Here is an 18375-nt window from a genome sequence, read left to right as displayed (position 1 = left end):
AAGGGAGGAGAACCAATTAAGGCGGGGGGGGGGTGGAACGAGCAGCTGTCTACCCTTAGCAGGAGGGTTGCTGATTAATTACCTCTCCTGCTGCTGCTGCTGCTGGCTGTCCAGCAGCAGACTGAAGGTGGCTGCTGCTGTGCGCAGGTATATAAAGGCTCAGAGCCTATTATGACACGCGCAGCCAGCGTTCCATTGCCACATTCCGTCTACTGCAGGCGGGATACCTGGATGGCTGAATGTCACTGAGAAGCTCACAGAGACCGCCATAAGCAACAGTTTAAAAGAATGCCACAGACTAATCAACCAAACTTTTTGGGTTGGTTTCTCTTTTATAGTCTGCAGGCATTAAATGAAAGAAGTCAGTGTTCCAGCAGAGGGAGACAACGTTTCAGAAAAGGCATTGTAGCAAACCAAAAAAGAAATTTTAAGCGCAGCAGAGTAACCAGCTCACATACCTGTTAGCTCAGGTGAGTTTAAAAGGCTGCTGTTGATAACAAGGGCATTTGCTAAATAGATGGTGTGTGTGCAACAATATACTGAAAGGTCAATTATATTGTGCAGCTTATCTCACCACCTGTAGTTATTTAGGTGAAAGCTCCAAAATGCTTGCCTAATATGTCTGTTTATCCAAAAGGAAGTATAGAGGGAGAGCTAGATAGATAGCATTGCATTACATTACATTACATGGCAATGCAATGCACAGTTGCTGAAGTTGAACCAAAATGAGCTTGTCATCTGGCTTCTGCAACTTTTAACATGAAAAATCCAATGAGGAGAAGAAAAGCAAAGCCAAAGAGTCCATCCCAAAATCCGACAAACAAGCAAAATGAACAAAAAGCATTGAATTCAATTCTTTCTGATTTTAGAAACTGCATTAAAGAAGGGGTGCACCGGTCCTGGAGATACTGCAATACCAGGTCAATGCGTGGAGTGGACAGAGCAAGCTCTTTTTCCATCTCCCTGTTCTAAAAATCCATTTAATATATGGTCCCCAGATAGGGGACGTATCAGATATTAAACTGATAAGAACAGATACTACACTTGATCTTAGCCAAAAGGCCGAGAAGCGATAACCAGAATTGGTTTCCGACTACGGTGCCACCCAAGGATTCTGAAAAGTCCATTTGTGGAGATGGCCACCTGGACTCCCGTTAAGAAGACATGCTGTCAACCTCTAGATCCCTCACATGCCTGCACTTTTCGGCTTGCTGCTGCTGCAATCCACGCGTTTTAGATCTGCATAACTCCACCTCTTTTAGCACAGTACCCTCAACCCCCGGCTGTTCCCACCCGCCTCAACACCGTTGGAAGGGAGGAGAACCAATTAAGGCGGGGGGGGGGGGGGTGGAACGAGCAGCTGTCTACCCTTAGCAGGAGGGTTGCTGATTAATTACCTCTCCTGCTGCTGCTGCTGCTGGCTGTCCAGCAGCAGACTGAAGGTGGCTGCTGCTGTGCGCAGGTATATAAAGGCTCAGAGCCTATTATGACACGCGCAGCCAGCGTTCCATTGCCACATTCCGTCTACTGCAGGCGGGATACCTGGATGGCTGAATGTCACTGAGAAGCTCACAGAGACCGCCATAAGCAACAGATTAAAAGAATGCCACAGACTAATCAACCAAACTTTTTGGGTTGGTTTCTCTTTTAAAGTCTGCAGGCATTAAATGAAAGAAGTCAGTGTTCCAGCAGAGGGAGACAACGTTTCAGAAAAGGCATTGTAGCAAACCAAAAAAGAAATTTTAAGCGCAGCAGAGTAACCAGCTCACATACCTGTTAGCTCAGGTGAGTTTAAAAGGCTGCTGTTGATAACAAGGGCATTTGCTAAATAGATGGTGTGTGTGCAACAATATACTGAAAGGTCAATTATATTGTGCAGCTTATCTCACCACCTGTAGTTATTTAGGTGAAAGCTCCAAAATGCTTGCCTAATATGTCTGTTTATCCAAAAGGAAGTATAGAGGGAGAGCTAGATAGATAGCATTGCATTACATTACATTACATGGCAATGCAATGCACAGTTGCTGAAGTTGAACCAAAATGAGCTTGTCATCTGGCTTCTGCAACTTTTAACATGAAAAATCCAATGAGGAGAAGAAAAGCAAAGCCAAAGAGTCCATCCCAAAATCCGACAAACAAGCAAAATGAACAAAAAGCATTGAATTCAATTCTTTCTGATTTTAGAAACTGCATTAAAGAAGGGGTGCACCGGTCCTGGAGATACTGCAATACCAGGTCAATGCGTGGAGTGGACAGAGCAAGCTCTTTTTCCATCTCCCTGTTCTAAAAATCCATTTAATATATGGTCCCCAGATAGGGGACGTATCAGATATTAAACTGATAAGAACAGATACTACACTTGATCTTAGCCAAAAGGCCGAGAAGCGATAACCAGAATTGGTTTCCGACTACGGTGCCACCCAAGGATTCTGAAAAGTCCATTTGTGGAGATGGCCACCTGGACTCCCGTTAAGAAGACATGCTGTCAACCTCTAGATCCCTCACATGCCTGCACTTTTCGGCTTGCTGCTGCTGCAATCCACGCGTTTTAGATCTGCATAACTCCACCTCTTTTAGCACAGTACCCTCAACCCCCGGCTGTTCCCACCCGCCTCAACACCGTTGGAAGGGAGGAGAACCAATTAAGGCGGGGGGGGGGTGGAACGAGCAGCTGTCTACCCTTAGCAGGAGGGTTGCTGATTAATTACCTCTCCTGCTGCTGCTGCTGCTGGCTGTCCAGCAGCAGACTGAAGGTGGCTGCTGCTGTGCGCAGGTATATAAAGGCTCAGAGCCTATTATGACACGCGCAGCCAGCGTTCCATTGCCACATTCCGTCTACTGCAGGCGGGATACCTGGATGGCTGAATGTCACTGAGAAGCTCACAGAGACCGCCATAAGCAACAGTTTAAAAGAATGCCACAGACTAATCAACCAAACTTTTTGGGTTGGTTTCTCTTTTATAGTCTGCAGGCATTAAATGAAAGAAGTCAGTGTTCCAGCAGAGGGAGACAACGTTTCAGAAAAGGCATTGTAGCAAACCAAAAAAGAAATTTTAAGCGCAGCAGAGTAACCAGCTCACATACCTGTTAGCTCAGGTGAGTTTAAAAGGCTGCTGTTGATAACAAGGGCATTTGCTAAATATATGGTGTGTGTGCAACAATATACTGAAAGGTCAATTATATTGTGCAGCTTATCTCACCACCTGTAGTTATTTAGGTGAAAGCTCCAAAATGCTTGCCTAATATGTCTGTTTATCCAAAAGGAAGTATAGAGGGAGAGCTAGATAGATAGCATTGCATTACATTACATTACATGGCAATGCAATGCACAGTTGCTGAAGTTGAACCAAAATGAGCTTGTCATCTGGCTTCTGCAACTTTTAACATGAAAAATCCAATGAGGAGAAGAAAAGCAAAGCCAAAGAGTCCATCCCAAAATCCGACAAACAAGCAAAATGAACAAAAAGCATTGAATTCAATTCTTTCTGATTTTAGAAACTGCATTAAAGAAGGGGTGCACCGGTCCTGGAGATACTGCAATACCAGGTCAATGCGTGGAGTGGACAGAGCAAGCTCTTTTTCCATCTCCCTGTTCTAAAAATCCATTTAATATATGGTCCCCAGATAGGGGACGTATCAGATATTAAACTGATAAGAACAGATATTACACTTGATCTTAGCCAAAAGGCCGAGAAGCGATAACCAGAATTGGTTTCCGACTACGGTGCCACCCAAGGATTCTGAAAAGTCCATTTGTGGAGATGGCCACCTGGACTCCCGTTAAGAAGACATGCTGTCAACCTCTAGATCCCTCACATGCCTGCACTTTTCGGCTTGCTGCTGCTGCAATCCACGCGTTTTAGATCTGCATAACTCCACCTCTTTTAGCACAGTACCCTCAACCCCCGGCTGTTCCCACCCGCCTCAACACCGTTGGAAGGGAGAACCAATTAAGGCGGGGGGGGGGGTGGAACGAGCAGCTGTCTACCCTTAGCAGGAGGGTTGCTGATTAATTACCTCTCCTGCTGCTGCTGCTGCTGGCTGTCCAGCAGCAGACTGAAGGTGGCTGCTGCTGTGCGCAGGTATATAAAGGCTCAGAGCCTATTATGACACGCGCAGCCAGCGTTCCATTGCCACATTCCGTCTACTGCAGGCGGGATACCTGGATGGCTGAATGTCACTGAGAAGCTCACAGAGACCGCCATAAGCAACAGTTTAAAAGAATGCCACAGACTAATCAACCAAACTTTTTGGGTTGGTTTCTCTTTTATAGTCTGCAGGCATTAAATGAAAGAAGTCAGTGTTCCAGCAGAAGGAGACAACGTTTCAGAAAAGGCATTGTAGCAAACCAAAAAAGAAATTTTAAGCGCAGCAGAGTAACCAGCTCACATACCTGTTAGCTCAGGTGAGTTTAAAAGGCTGCTGTTGATAACAAGGGCATTTGCTAAATAGATGGTGTGTGTGCAACAATATACTGAAAGGTCAATTATATTGTGCAGCTTATCTCACCACCTGTAGTTATTTAGGTGAAAGCTCCAAAATGCTTGCCTAATATGTCTGTTTATCCAAAAGGAAGTATAGAGGGAGAGCTAGATAGATAGCATTGCATTACATTACATTACATGGCAATGCAATGCACAGTTGCTGAAGTTGAACCAAAATGAGCTTGTCATCTGGCTTCTGCAACTTTTAACATGAAAAATCCAATGAGGAGAAGAAAAGCAAAGCCAAAGAGTCCATCCCAAAATCCGACAAACAAGCAAAATGAACAAAAAGCATTGAATTCAATTCTTTCTGATTTTAGAAACTGCATTAAAGAAGGGGTGCACCGGTCCTGGAGATACTGCAATACCAGGTCAATGCGTGGAGTGGACAGAGCAAGCTCTTTTTCCATCTCCCTGTTCTAAAAATCCATTTAATATATGGTCCCCAGATAGGGGACGTATCAGATATTAAACTGATAAGAACAGATACTACACTTGATCTTAGCCAAAAGGCCGAGAAGCGATAACCAGAATTGGTTTCCGACTACGGTGCCACCCAAGGATTCTGAAAAGTCCATTTGTGGAGATGGCCACCTGGACTCCCGTTAAGAAGACATGCTGTCAACCTCTAGATCCCTCACATGCCTGCACTTTTCGGCTTGCTGCTGCTGCAATCCACGCGTTTTAGATCTGCATAACTCCACCTCTTTTAGCACAGTACCCTCAACCCCCGGCTGTTCCCACCCGCCTCAACACCGTTGGAAGGGAGGAGAACCAATTAAGGCGGGGGGGGGGTGGAACGAGCAGCTGTCTACCCTTAGCAGGAGGGTTGCTGATTAATTACCTCTCCTGCTGCTGCTGCTGCTGGCTGTCCAGCAGCAGACTGAAGGTGGCTGCTGCTGTGCGCAGGTATATAAAGGCTCAGAGCCTATTATGACACGCGCAGCCAGCGTTCCATTGCCACATTCCGTCTACTGCAGGCGGGATACCTGGATGGCTGAATGTCACTGAGAAGCTCACAGAGACCGCCATAAGCAACAGTTTAAAAGAATGCCACAGACTAATCAACCAAACTTTTTGGGTTGGTTTCTCTTTTATAGTCTGCAGGCATTAAATGAAAGAAGTCAGTGTTCCAGCAGAGGGAGACAACGTTTCAGAAAAGGCATTGTAGCAAACCAAAAAAGAAATTTTAAGCGCAGCAGAGTAACCAGCTCACATACCTGTTAGCTCAGGTGAGTTTAAAAGGCTGCTGTTGATAACAAGGGCATTTGCTAAATAGATGGTGTGTGTGCAACAATATACTGAAAGGTCAATTATATTGTGCAGCTTATCTCACCACCTGTAGTTATTTAGGTGAAAGCTCCAAAATGCTTGCCTAATATGTCTGTTTATCCAAAAGGAAGTATAGAGGGAGAGCTAGATAGATAGCATTGCATTACATTACATTACATGGCAATGCAATGCACAGTTGCTGAAGTTGAACCAAAATGAGCTTGTCATCTGGCTTCTGCAACTTTTAACATGAAAAATCCAATGAGGAGAAGAAAAGCAAAGCCAAAGAGTCCATCCCAAAATCCGACAAACAAGCAAAATGAACAAAAAGCATTGAATTCAATTCTTTCTGATTTTAGAAACTGCATTAAAGAAGGGGTGCACCGGTCCTGGAGATACTGCAATACCAGGTCAATGCGTGGAGTGGACAGAGCAAGCTCTTTTTCCATCTCCCTGTTCTAAAAATCCATTTAATATATGGTCCCCAGATAGGGGACGTATCAGATATTAAACTGATAAGAACAGATACTACACTTGATCTTAGCCAAAAGGCCGAGAAGCGATAACCAGAATTGGTTTCCGACTACGGTGCCACCCAAGGATTCTGAAAAGTCCATTTGTGGAGATGGCCACCTGGACTCCCGTTAAGAAGACATGCTGTCAACCTCTAGATCCCTCACATGCCTGCACTTTTCGGCTTGCTGCTGCTGCAATCCACGCGTTTTAGATCTGCATAACTCCACCTCTTTTAGCACAGTACCCTCAACCCCCGGCTGTTCCCACCCGCCTCAACACCGTTGGAAGGGAGGAGAACCAATTAAGGCGGGGGGGGGGGGTGGAACGAGCAGCTGTCTACCCTTAGCAGGAGGGTTGCTGATTAATTACCTCTCCTGCTGCTGCTGCTGCTGGCTGTCAGGCAGCAGACTGAAGGTGGCTGCTGCTGTGCGCAGGTATATAAAGGCTCAGAGCCTATTATGACACGCGCAGCCAGCGTTCCATTGCCACATTCCGTCTACTGCAGGCGGGATACCTGGATGGCTGAATGTCACTGAGAAGCTCACAGAGACCGCCATAAGCAACAGTTTAAAAGAATGCCACAGACTAATCAACCAAACTTTTTGGGTTGGTTTCTCTTTTATAGTCTGCAGGCATTAAATGAAAGAAGTCAGTGTTCCAGCAGAGGGAGACAACGTTTCAGAAAAGGCATTGTAGCAAACCAAAAAAGAAATTTTAAGCGCAGCAGAGTAACCAGCTCACATACCTGTTAGCTCAGGTGAGTTTAAAAGGCTGCTGTTGATAACAAGGGCATTTGCTAAATAGATGGTGTGTGTGCAACAATATACTGAAAGGTCAATTATATTGTGCAGCTTATCTCACCACCTGTAGTTATTTAGGTGAAAGCTCCAAAATGCTTGCCTAATATGTCTGTTTATCCAAAAGGAAGTATAGAGGGAGAGCTAGATAGATAGCATTGCATTACATTACATTACATGGCAATGCAATGCACAGTTGCTGAAGTTGAACCAAAATGAGCTTGTCATCTGGCTTCTGCAACTTTTAACATGAAAAATCCAATGAGGAGAAGAAAAGCAAAGCCAAAGAGTCCATCCCAAAATCCGACAAACAAGCAAAATGAACAAAAAGCATTGAATTCAATTCTTTCTGATTTTAGAAACTGCATTAAAGAAGGGGTGCACCGGTCCTGGAGATACTGCAATACCAGGTCAATGCGTGGAGTGGACAGAGCAAGCTCTTTTTCCATCTCCCTGTTCTAAAAATCCATTTAATATATGGTCCCCAGATAGGGGACGTATCAGATATTAAACTGATAAGAACAGATACTACACTTGATCTTAGCCAAAAGGCCGAGAAGCGATAACCAGAATTCGTTTCCGACTACGGTGCCACCCAAGGATTCTGAAAAGTCCATTTGTGGAGATGGCCACCTGGACTCCCGTTAAGAAGACATGCTGTCAACCTCTAGATCCCTCACATGCCTGCACTTTTCGGCTTGCTGCTGCTGCAATCCACGCGTTTTAGATCTGCATAACTCCACCTCTTTTAGCACAGTACCCTCAACCCCCGGCTGTTCCCAACCGCCTCAACACCGTTGGAAGGGAGGAGAACCAATTAAGGCGGGGGGGGGGGTGGAACGAGCAGCTGTCTACCCTTAGCAGGAGGGTTGCTGATTAATTACCTCTCCTGCTGCTGCTGCTGCTGGCTGTCCAGCAGCAGACTGAAGGTGGCTGCTGCTGTGCGCAGGTATATAAAGGCTCAGAGCCTATTATGACACGCGCAGCCAGCGTTCCATTGCCACATTCCGTCTACTGCAGGCGGGATACCTGGATGGCTGAATGTCACTGAGAAGCTCACAGAGACCGCCATAAGCAACAGTTTAAAAGAATGCCACAGACTAATCAACCAAACTTTTTGGGTTGGTTTCTCTTTTATAGTCTGCAGGCATTAAATGAAAGAAGTCAGTGTTCCAGCAGAGGGAGACAACGTTTCAGAAAAGGCATTGTAGCAAACCAAAAAAGAAATTTTAAGCGCAGCAGAGTAACCAGCTCACATACCTGTTAGCTCAGGTGAGTTTAAAAGGCTGCTGTTGATAACAAGGGCATTTGCTAAATAGATGGTGTGTGTGCAACAATATACTGAAAGGTCAATTATATTGTTCAGCTTATCTCACCACCTGTAGTTATTTAGGTGAAAGCTCCAAAATGCTTGCCTAATATGTCTGTTTATCCAAAAGGAAGTATAGAGGGAGAGCTAGATAGATAGCATTGCATTACATTACATTACATGGCAATGCAATGCACAGTTGCTGAAGTTGAACCAAAATGAGCTTGTCATCTGGCTTCTGCAACTTTTAACATGAAAAATCCAATGAGGAGAAGAAAAGCAAAGCCAAAGAGTCCATCCCAAAATCCGACAAACAAGCAAAATGAACAAAAAGCATTGAATTCAATTCTTTCTGATTTTAGAAACTGCATTAAAGAAGGGGTGCACCGGTCCTGGAGATACTACAATACCAGGTCAATGCGTGGAGTGGACAGAGCAAGCTCTTTTTCCATCTCCCTGTTCTAAAAATCCATTTAATATATGGTCCCCAGATAGGGGACGTATCAGATATTAAACTGATAAGAACAGATACTACACTTGATCTTAGCCAAAAGGCCGAGAAGCGATAACCAGAATTGGTTTCCGACTACGGTGCCACCCAAGGATTCTGAAAAGTCCATTTGTGGAGATGGCCACCTGGACTCCCGTTAAGAAGACATGCTGTCAACCTCTAGATCCCTCACATGCCTGCACTTTTCGGCTTGCTGCTGCTGCAATCCACGCGTTTTAGATCTGCATAACTCCACCTCTTTTAGCACAGTACCCTCAACCCCCGGCTGTTCCCACCCGCCTCAACACCGTTGGAAGGGAGGAGAACCAATTAAGGCGGGGGGGGGGTGGAACGAGCAGCTGTCTACCCTTAGCAGGAGGGTTGCTGATTAATTACCTCTCCTGCTGCTGCTGCTGCTGGCTGTCCAGCAGCAGACTGAAGGTGGCTGCTGCTGTGCGCAGGTATATAAAGGCTCAGAGCCTATTATGACACGCGCAGCCAGCGTTCCATTGCCACATTCCGTCTACTGCAGGCGGGATACCTGGATGGCTGAATGTCACTGAGAAGCTCACAGAGACCGCCATAAGCAACAGTTTAAAAGAATGCCACAGACTAATCAACCAAACTTTTTGGGTTGGTTTCTCTTTTATAGTCTGCAGGCATTAAATGAAAGAAGTCAGTGTTCCAGCAGAGGGAGACAACGTTTCAGAAAAGGCATTGTAGCAAACCAAAAAAGAAATTTTAAGCGCAGCAGAGTAACCAGCTCACATACCTGTTAGCTCAGGTGAGTTTAAAAGGCTGCTGTTGATAAGAAGGGCATTTGCTAAATAGATGGTGTGTGTGCAACAATATACTGAAAGGTCAATTATATTGTGCAGCTTATCTCACCACCTGTAGTTATTTAGGTGAAAGCTCCAAAATGCTTGCCTAATATGTCTGTTTATCCAAAAGGAAGTATAGAGGGAGAGCTAGATAGATAGCATTGCATTACATTACATTACATGGCAATGCAATGCACAGTTGCTGAAGTTGAACCAAAATGAGCTTGTCATCTGGCTTCTGCAACTTTTAACATGAAAAATCCAATGAGGAGAAGAAAAGCAAAGCCAAAGAGTCCATCCCAAAATCCGACAAACAAGCAAAATGAACAAAAAGCATTGAATTCAATTATTTCTGATTTTAGAAACTGCATTAAAGAAGGGGTGCACCGGTCCTGGAGATACTGCAATACCAGGTCAATGCGTGGAGTGGACAGAGCAAGCTCTTTTTCCATCTCCCTGTTCTAAAAATCCATTTAATATATGGTCCCCAGATAGGGGACGTATCAGATATTAAACTGATAAGAACAGATTTTTTCTATCGAAAGCCCGAATTCGTGTACAAAACCCGAGTGCGCTTAAAAAAGTGACAAGTGCCACAAAAAAAGTGCACTAGGATGCTGGTCTTCTTGAAACCCTCTCCAAAAGGAGAAGGGTCCCCCAAACCATTCCCCGTCCCTCCGAGCCAAAAGGCCACAGCGAGGAACAGGGACAAAAAGCCACCTCCAGCCGAAGCCAGAGGCGACCCAATCTTACCCCCAGCACCTGCCCGAGTTCTCACCCGAGCAAGGCACTGGGAGCCAAAGACTGTGCTCCCCTCCCGGAAGAGGGGAGCCAACAACGCTCTCCTCCCGAAAGAGGAGAGCCAGGGGGGTTCAGGGGGGAGCGGAACCTGATGGCCACACACTCCCCCCCTAGACCTACCAAGAGAGGAACCCGTAAGGGAACCGCATCCCGACAAAATCCTAGTAGGACGTGACACACGTGAATAAGTGGACACACAGTGACAAAGAAATTAAATAAATAGTGAAGGTTTCACAGTATAATACTGCCCGGACCTTCGACCGGGAATTGAAAAATTCCCCATCCTAAGGCCAGAAGGCCCGGAATAAGGGTGTGTGCGAAGAAAGAAAATTTGAAGTGCTTGTGCAAATGTGCCATAAACTCAAGTGGGGTTCCCAATCCCAGTGAGTTAAGGCACCCCAGGGTCACCACTCCTGGGGCACTTCACACTTCGGGCTTTCGATCTTCCCCGGCCCAATGGCGTCGATCCTGGGGGGCCATGCTTTCCACCAGATGACTATATTAGCCACCTGGCGTACTAACAAGCGCCTAAACCCCAGTGTGCATAATGTATCAATCTACTAGGGCGGCCAACATCCAAAACCGCCTTTTCGAAAGATACTACACTTGATCTTAGCCAAAAGGCCGAGAAGCGATAACCAGAATTGGTTTCCGACTACGGTGCCACCCAAGGATTCTGAAAAGTCCATTTGTGGAGATGGCCACCTGGACTCCCGTTAAGAAGACATGCTGTCAACCTCTAGATCCCTCACATGCCTGCACTTTTCGGTTTGCGGCTGCTGCAATCCACGCGTTTTAGATCTGCATAACTCCACCTCTTTTAGCACAGTACCCTCAACCCCCGGCTGTTCCCACCCGCCTCAACACCGTTGGAAGGGAGGAGAACCAATTAAGGCGGGGGGGGGGTGGAACGAGCAGCTGTCTACCCTTAGCAGGAGGGTTGCTGATTAATTACCTCTCCTGCTGCTGCTGCTGCTGGCTGTCCAGCAGCAGACTGAAGGTGGCTGCTGCTGTGCGCAGGTATATAAAGGCTCAGAGCCTATTATGACACGCGCAGCCAGCGTTCCATTGCCACATTCCGTCTACTGCAGGCGGGATACCTGGATGGCTGAATGTCACTGAGAAGCTCACAGAGACCGCCATAAGCAACAGTTTAAAAGAATGCCACAGACTAATCAACCAAACTTTTTGGGTTGGTTTCTCTTTTATAGTCTGCAGGCATTAAATGAAAGAAGTCAGTGTTCCAGCAGAGGGAGACAACGTTTCAGAAAAGGCATTGTAGCAAACCAAAAAAGAAATTTTAAGCGCAGCAGAGTAACCAGCTCACATACCTGTTAGCTCAGGTGAGTTTAAAAGGCTGCTGTTGATAACAAGGGCATTTGCTAAATAGATGGTGTGTGTGCAACAATATACTGAAAGGTCAATTATATTGTGCAGCTTATCTCACCACCTGTAGTTATTTAGGTGAAAGCTCCAAAATGCTTGCCTAATATGTCTGTTTATCCAAAAGGAAGTATAGAGGGAGAGCTAGATAGATAGCATTGCATTACATTACATTACATGGCAATGCAATGCACAGTTGCTGAAGTTGAACCAAAATGAGCTTGTCAACTGGCTTCTGCAACTTTTAACATGAAAAATCCAATGAGGAGAAGAAAAGCAAAGCCAAAGAGTCCATCCCAAAATCCGACAAACAAGCAAAATGAACAAAAAGCATTGAATTCAATTCTTTCTGATTTTAGAAACTGCATTAAAGAAGGGGTGCACCGGTCCTGGAGATACTGCAATACCAGGTCAATGCGTGGAGTGGACAGAGCAAGCTCTTTTTCCATCTCCCTGTTCTAAAAATCCATTTAATATATGGTCCCCAGATAGGGGATGTATCAGATATTAAACTGATAAGAACAGATACTACACTTGATCTTAGCCAAAAGGCCGAGAAGCGATAACCAGAATTGGTTTCCGACTACGGTGCCACCCAAGGATTCTGAAAAGTCCATTTGTGGAGATGGCCACCTGGACTCCCGTTAAGAAGACATGCTGTCAACCTCTAGATCCCTCACATGCCTGCACTTTTCGGCTTGCTGCTGCTGCAATCCACGCGTTTTAGATCTGCATAACTCCACCTCTTTTAGCACAGTACCCTCAACCCCCGGTTGTTCCCACCCGCCTCAACACCGTTGGAAGGGAGGAGAACCAATTAAGGTGGGGGGGGGGTGGAACGAGCAGCTGTCTACCCTTAGCAGGAGGGTTGCTGATTAATTACCTCTCCTGCTGCTGCTGCTGCTGGCTGTCCAGCAGCAGACTGAAGGTGGCTGCTGCTGTGCGCAGGTATATAAAGGCTCAGAGCCTATTATGACACGCGCAGCCAGCGTTCCATTGCCACATTCCGTCTACTGCAGGCGGGATACCTGGATGGCTGAATGTCACTGAGAAGCTCACAGAGACCGCCATAAGCAACAGTTTAAAAGAATGCCACAGACTAATCAACCAAACTTTTTGGGTTGGTTTCTCTTTTATAGTCTGCAGGCATTAAATGAAAGAAGTCAGTGTTCCAGCAGAGGGAGACAACGTTTCAGAAAAGGCATTGTAGCAAACCAAAAAAGAAATTTTAAGCGCAGCAGAGTAACCAGCTCACATACCTGTTAGCTCAGGTGAGTTTAAAAGGCTGCTGTTGATAACAAGGGCATTTGCTAAATAGATGGTGTGTGTGCAACAATATACTGAAAGGTCAATTATATTGTGCAGCTTATCTCACCACCTGTAGTTATTTAGGTGAAAGCTCCAAAATGCTTGCCTAATATGTCTGTTTATCCAAAAGGAAGTATAGAGGGAGAGCTAGATAGATAGCATTGCATTACATTACATTACATGGCAATGCAATGCACAGTTGCTGAAGTTGAACCAAAATGAGCTTGTCATCTGGCTTCTGCAACTTTTAACATGAAAAATCCAATGAGGAGAAGAAAAGCAAAGCCAAAGAGTCCATCCCAAAATCCGACAAACAAGCAAAATGAACAAAAAGCATTGAATTCAATTCTTTCTGATTTTAGAAACTGCATTAAAGAAGGGGTGCACCGGTCCTGGAGATACTGCAATACCAGGTCAATGCGTGGAGTGGACAGAGCAAGCTCTTTTTCCATCTCCCTGTTCTAAAAATCCATTTAATATATGGTCCCCAGATAGGGGACGTATCAGATATTAAACTGATAAGAACAGATACTACACTTGATCTTAGCCAAAAGGCCGAGAAGCGATAACCAGAATTGGTTTCCGACTACGGTGCCACCCAAGGATTCTGAAAAGTCCATTTGTGGAGATGGCCACCTGGACTCCCGTTAAGAAGACATGCTGTCAACCTCTAGATCCCTCACATGCCTGCACTTTTCGGCTTGCTGCTGCTGCAATCCACGCGTTTTAGATCTGCATAACTCCACCTCTTTTAGCACAGTACCCTCAACCCCCGGCTGTTCCCACCCGCCTCAACACCGTTGGAAGGGAGGAGAACCAATTAAGGCGGGGGGGGGGTGGGTGGAACGAGCAGCTGTCTACCCTTAGCAGGAGGGTTGCTGATTAATTACCTCTCCTGCTGCTGCTGCTGCTGGCTGTCCAGCAGCAGACTGAAGGTGGCTGCTGCTGTGCGCAGGTATATAAAGGCTCAGAGCCTATTATGACACGCGCAGCCAGCGTTCCATTGCCACATTCCGTCTACTGCAGGCGGGATACCTGGATGGCTGAATGTCACTGAGAAGCTCACAGAGACCGCCATAAGCAACAGTTTAAAAGAATGCCACAGACTAATCAACCAAACTTTTTGGGTTGGTTTCTCTTTTATAGTCTGCAGGCATTAAATGAAAGAAGTCAGTGTTCCAGCAGAGGGAGACAACGTTTCAGAAAAGGCATTGTAGCAAACCAAAAAAGAAATTTTAAGCGCAGCAGAGTAACCAGCTCACATACCTGTTAGCTCAGGTGAGTTTAAAAGGCTGCTGTTGATAACAAGGGCATTTGCTAAATAGATGGTGTGTGTGCAACAATATACTGAAAGGTCAATTATATTGTGCAGCTTATCTCACCACCTGTAGTTATTTAGGTGAAAGCTCCAAAATGCTTGCCTAATATGTCTGTTTATCCAAAAGGAAGTATAGAGGGAGAGCTAGATAGATAGCATTGCATTACATTACATTACATGGCAATGCAATGCACAGTTGCTGAAGTTGAACCAAAATGAGCTTGTCATCTGGCTTCTGCAACTTTTAACATGAAAAATCCAATGAGGAGAAGAAAAGCAAAGCCAAAGAGTCCATCCCAAAATCGGACAAACAAGCAAAATGAACAAAAAGCATTGAATTCAATTCTTTCTGATTTTAGAAACTGCATTAAAGAAGGGGTGCACCGGTCCTGGAGATACTGCAATACCAGGTCAATGCGTGGAGTGGACAGAGCAAGCTCTTTTTCCATCTCCCTGTTCTAAAAATCCATTTAATATATGGTCCCCAGATAGGGGACGTATCAGATATTAAACTGATAAGAACAGATACTACACTTGATCTTAGCCAAAAGGCCGAGAAGCGATAACCAGAATTGGTTTCCGACTACGGTGCCACCCAAGGATTCTGAAAAGTCCATTTGTGGAGATGGCCACCTGGACTCCCGTTAAGAAAACATGCTGTCAACCTCTAGATCCCTCACATGCCTGCACTTTTCGGCTTGCTGCTGCTGCAATCCACGCGTTTTAGATCTGCATAACTCCACCTCTTTTAGCACAGTACCCTCAACCCCCGGCTGTTCCCATCCGCCTCAACACCGTTGGAAGGGAGGAGAACCAATTAAGGCGGGGGGGGGGGGGGGTGGAACGAGCAGCTGTCTACCCTTAGCAGGAGGGTTGCTGATTAATTACCTCTCCTGCTGCTGCTGCTGCTGGCTGTCCAGCAGCAGACTGAAGGTGGCTGCTGCTGTGCGCAGGTATATAAAGGCTCAGAGCCTATTATGACACGCGCAGCCAGCGTTCCATTGCCACATTCCGTCTACTGCAGGCGGGATACCTGGATGGCTGAATGTCACTGAGAAGCTCACAGAGACCGCCATAAGCAACAGTTTAAAAGAATGCCACAGACTAATCAACCAAACTTTTTGGGTTGGTTTCTCTTTTATAGTCTGCAGGCATTAAATGAAAGAAGTCAGTGTTCCAGCAGAGGGAGACAACGTTTCAGAAAAGGCATTGTAGCAAACCAAAAAAGAAATTTTAAGCGCAGCAGAGTAACCAGCTCACATACCTGTTAGCTCAGGTGAGTTTAAAAGGCTGCTGTTGATAACAAGGGCATTTGCTAAATAGATGGTGTGTGTGCAACAATATACTGAAAGGTCAATTATATTGTGTAGCTTATCTCACCACCTGTAGTTATTTAGGTGAAAGCTCCAAAATGCTTGCCTAATATGTCTGTTTATCCAAAAGGAAGTATAGAGGGAGAGCTAGATAGATAGCATTGCATTACATTACATTACATGGCAATGCAATGCACAGTTGCTGAAGTTGAACCAAAATGAGCTTGTCATCTGGCTTCTGCAACTTTTAACATGAAAAATCCAATGAGGAGAAGAAAAGCAAAGCCAAAGAGTCCATCCCAAAATCCGACAAACAAGCAAAATGAACAAAAAGCATTGAATTCAATTCTTTCTGATTTTAGAAACTGCATTAAAGAAGGGGTGCACCGGTCCTGGAGATAATGCAATACCAGGCCAATGCGTGGAGTGGACAGAGCAAGCTCTTTTTCCATCTCCCTGTTCTAAAAATCCATTTAATATATGGTCCCCAGATAGGGGACGTATCAGATATTAAACTGATAAGAACAGATACTACACTTGATCTTAGCCAAAAGGCCGAGAAGCGATAACCAGAATTGGTTTCCGACTACGGTGCCACCCAAGGATTCTGAAAAGTCCATTTGTGGAGATGGCCACCTGGACTCCCGTTAAGAAGACATGCTGTCAACCTCTAGATCCCTCACATGCCTGCACTTTTCGGCTTGCTGCTGCTGCAATCCACGCGTTTTAGATCTGCATAACTCCACCTCTTTTAGCACAGTACCCTCAACCCCCGGCTGTTCCCACCCGCCTCAACACCGTTGGAAGGGAGGAGAACCAATTAAGGCGGGGGGGGGGGGGGACGAGCAGCTGTCTACCCTTAGCAGGAGGGTTGCTGATTAATTACCTCTCCTGCTGCTGCTGCTGCTGGCTGTCCAGCAGCAGACTGAAGGTGGCTGCTGCTGTGCGCAGGTATATAAAGGCTCAGAGCCTATTATGACACGCGCAGCCAGCGTTCCATTGCCACATTCCGTCTACTGCAGGCGGGATACCTGGATGGCTGAATGTCACTGAGAAGCTCACAGAGACCGCCATAAGCAACAGTTTAAAAGAATGCCACAGACTAATCAACCAAACTTTTTGGGTTGGTTTCTCTTTTATAGTCTGCAGGCATTAAATGAAAGAAGTCAGTGTTCCAGCAGAGGGAGACAACGTTTCAGAAAAGGCATTGTAGCAAACCAAAAAAGAAATTTTAAGCGCAGCAGAGTAACCAGCTCACATACCTGTTAGCTCAGGTGAGTTTAAAAGGCTGCTGTTGATAACAAGGGCATTTGCTAAATAGATGGTGTGTGTGCAACAATATACTGAAAGGTCAATTATATTGTGCAGCTTATCTCACCACCTGTAGTTATTTAGGTGAAAGCTCCAAAATGCTTGCCTAATATGTCTGTTTATCCAAAAGGAAGTATAGAGGGAGAGCTAGATAGATAGCATTGCATTACATTACATTACATGGCAATGCAATGCACAGTTGCTGAAGTTGAACCAAAATGAGCTTGTCATCTGGCTTCTGCAACTTTTAACATGAAAAATCCAATGAGGAGAAGAAAAGCAAAGCCAAAGAGTCCATCCCAAAATCCGACAAACGAGCAAAATGAACAAAAAGCATTGAATTCAATTCTTTCTGATTTTAGAAACTGCATTAAAGAAGGGGTGCACCGGTCCTGGAGATACTGCAATACCAGGTCAATGCGTGGAGTGGACAGAGCAAGCTCTTTTTCCATCTCCCTGTTCTAAAAATCCATTTAATATATGGTCCCCAGATAGGGGACGTATCAGATATTAAACTGATAAGAACAGATACTACACTTGATCTTAGCCAAAAGGCCGAGAAGCGATAACCAGAATTGGTTTCCGACTACGGTGCCACCCAAGGATTCTGAAAAGTCCATTTGTGGAGATGGCCACCTGGACTCCCGTTAAGAAGACATGCTGTCAACCTCTAGATCCCTCACATGCCTGCACTTTTCGGCTTGCTGCTGCTGCAATCCACGCGTTTTAGATCTGCATAACTCCACCTCTTTTAGCACAGTACCCTCAACCCCCGGCTGTTCCCACCCGCCTCAACACCGTTGGAAGGGAGGAGAACCAATTAAGGCGGGGGGGGGGGGTGGAACGAGCAGCTGTCTACCCTTAGCAGGAGGGTTGCTGATTAATTACCTCTCCTGCTGCTGCTGCTGCTGGCTGTCCAGCAGCAGACTGAAGGTGGCTGCTGCTGTGCGCAGGTATATAAAGGCTCAGAGCCTATTATGACATGCGCAGCCAGCGTTCCATTGCCACATTCCGTCTACTGCAGGCGGGATACCTGGATGGCTGAATGTCACTGAGAAGCTCACAGAGACCGCCATAAGCAACAGTTTAAAAGAATGCCACAGACTAATCAACCAAACTTTTTGGGTTGGTTTCTCTTTTATAGTCTGCAGGCATTAAATGAAAGAAGTCAGTGTTCCAGCAGAGGGAGACAACGTTTCAGAAAAGGCATTGTAGCAAACCAAAAAAGAAATTTTAAGCGCAGCAGAGTAAC

At 45.6% G+C, this 18375-nt stretch overlaps 12 non-coding genes and 2 pseudogenes across 12 annotated transcripts; all 14 read right to left on the bottom strand.

Moving 5' to 3' along the window:
- Positions 1–883: 883 nt before the first annotated feature.
- LOC141216210 (U2 spliceosomal RNA) lies at positions 884–1074 on the bottom strand. Its single transcript, XR_012285250.1, has one exon. It is a non-coding gene; the product is annotated as a U2 spliceosomal RNA (small nuclear RNA).
- Positions 1075–2198: 1124 nt separating this feature from the next.
- Positions 2199–2389, bottom strand: LOC141216209 (U2 spliceosomal RNA). Its single transcript, XR_012285249.1, has one exon. It is a non-coding gene; the product is annotated as a U2 spliceosomal RNA (small nuclear RNA).
- Positions 2390–3509: 1120 nt separating this feature from the next.
- Positions 3510–3700, bottom strand: LOC141216501 (U2 spliceosomal RNA). The gene has a single exon (XR_012285531.1). It is a non-coding gene; the product is annotated as a U2 spliceosomal RNA (small nuclear RNA).
- A 1118-nt stretch (positions 3701–4818) lies between these two features.
- LOC141216207 (U2 spliceosomal RNA) lies at positions 4819–5009 on the bottom strand. The gene has a single exon (XR_012285247.1). It is a non-coding gene; the product is annotated as a U2 spliceosomal RNA (small nuclear RNA).
- A 1120-nt stretch (positions 5010–6129) lies between these two features.
- LOC141216206 (U2 spliceosomal RNA) lies at positions 6130–6320 on the bottom strand. The gene has a single exon (XR_012285246.1). It is a non-coding gene; the product is annotated as a U2 spliceosomal RNA (small nuclear RNA).
- A 1122-nt stretch (positions 6321–7442) lies between these two features.
- On the bottom strand, positions 7443–7633 carry LOC141216205 (U2 spliceosomal RNA). The gene has a single exon (XR_012285245.1). It is a non-coding gene; the product is annotated as a U2 spliceosomal RNA (small nuclear RNA).
- Positions 7634–8754: 1121 nt separating this feature from the next.
- Positions 8755–8945, bottom strand: LOC141216446 (U2 spliceosomal RNA). Its single transcript, XR_012285480.1, has one exon. It is a non-coding gene; the product is annotated as a U2 spliceosomal RNA (small nuclear RNA).
- A 1120-nt stretch (positions 8946–10065) lies between these two features.
- Positions 10066–10245, bottom strand: LOC141216786 (U2 spliceosomal RNA; annotated as a pseudogene).
- Positions 10246–11034: 789 nt separating this feature from the next.
- Positions 11035–11126, bottom strand: LOC141216985 (U2 spliceosomal RNA; annotated as a pseudogene).
- A 1120-nt stretch (positions 11127–12246) lies between these two features.
- LOC141216466 (U2 spliceosomal RNA) lies at positions 12247–12437 on the bottom strand. Its single transcript, XR_012285499.1, has one exon. It is a non-coding gene; the product is annotated as a U2 spliceosomal RNA (small nuclear RNA).
- A 1120-nt stretch (positions 12438–13557) lies between these two features.
- Positions 13558–13748, bottom strand: LOC141216203 (U2 spliceosomal RNA). Its single transcript, XR_012285244.1, has one exon. It is a non-coding gene; the product is annotated as a U2 spliceosomal RNA (small nuclear RNA).
- A 1124-nt stretch (positions 13749–14872) lies between these two features.
- On the bottom strand, positions 14873–15063 carry LOC141216202 (U2 spliceosomal RNA). Its single transcript, XR_012285243.1, has one exon. It is a non-coding gene; the product is annotated as a U2 spliceosomal RNA (small nuclear RNA).
- Positions 15064–16188: 1125 nt separating this feature from the next.
- On the bottom strand, positions 16189–16379 carry LOC141216268 (U2 spliceosomal RNA). The gene has a single exon (XR_012285308.1). It is a non-coding gene; the product is annotated as a U2 spliceosomal RNA (small nuclear RNA).
- Positions 16380–17499: 1120 nt separating this feature from the next.
- Positions 17500–17690, bottom strand: LOC141216201 (U2 spliceosomal RNA). Its single transcript, XR_012285242.1, has one exon. It is a non-coding gene; the product is annotated as a U2 spliceosomal RNA (small nuclear RNA).
- Positions 17691–18375: the final 685 nt, after the last annotated feature.

The sequence above is a fragment of the Phyllobates terribilis genome, unplaced genomic scaffold (assembly GCF_046119375.1).
Source record: "Phyllobates terribilis strain yellow unplaced genomic scaffold, ASM4611937v1 Scaffold_236__1_contigs__length_3049075, whole genome shotgun sequence".
NCBI lineage: Eukaryota > Metazoa > Chordata > Amphibia > Anura > Dendrobatidae > Phyllobates > Phyllobates terribilis.
This window is presented reverse-complemented; position numbering and strand designations above follow the sequence as displayed.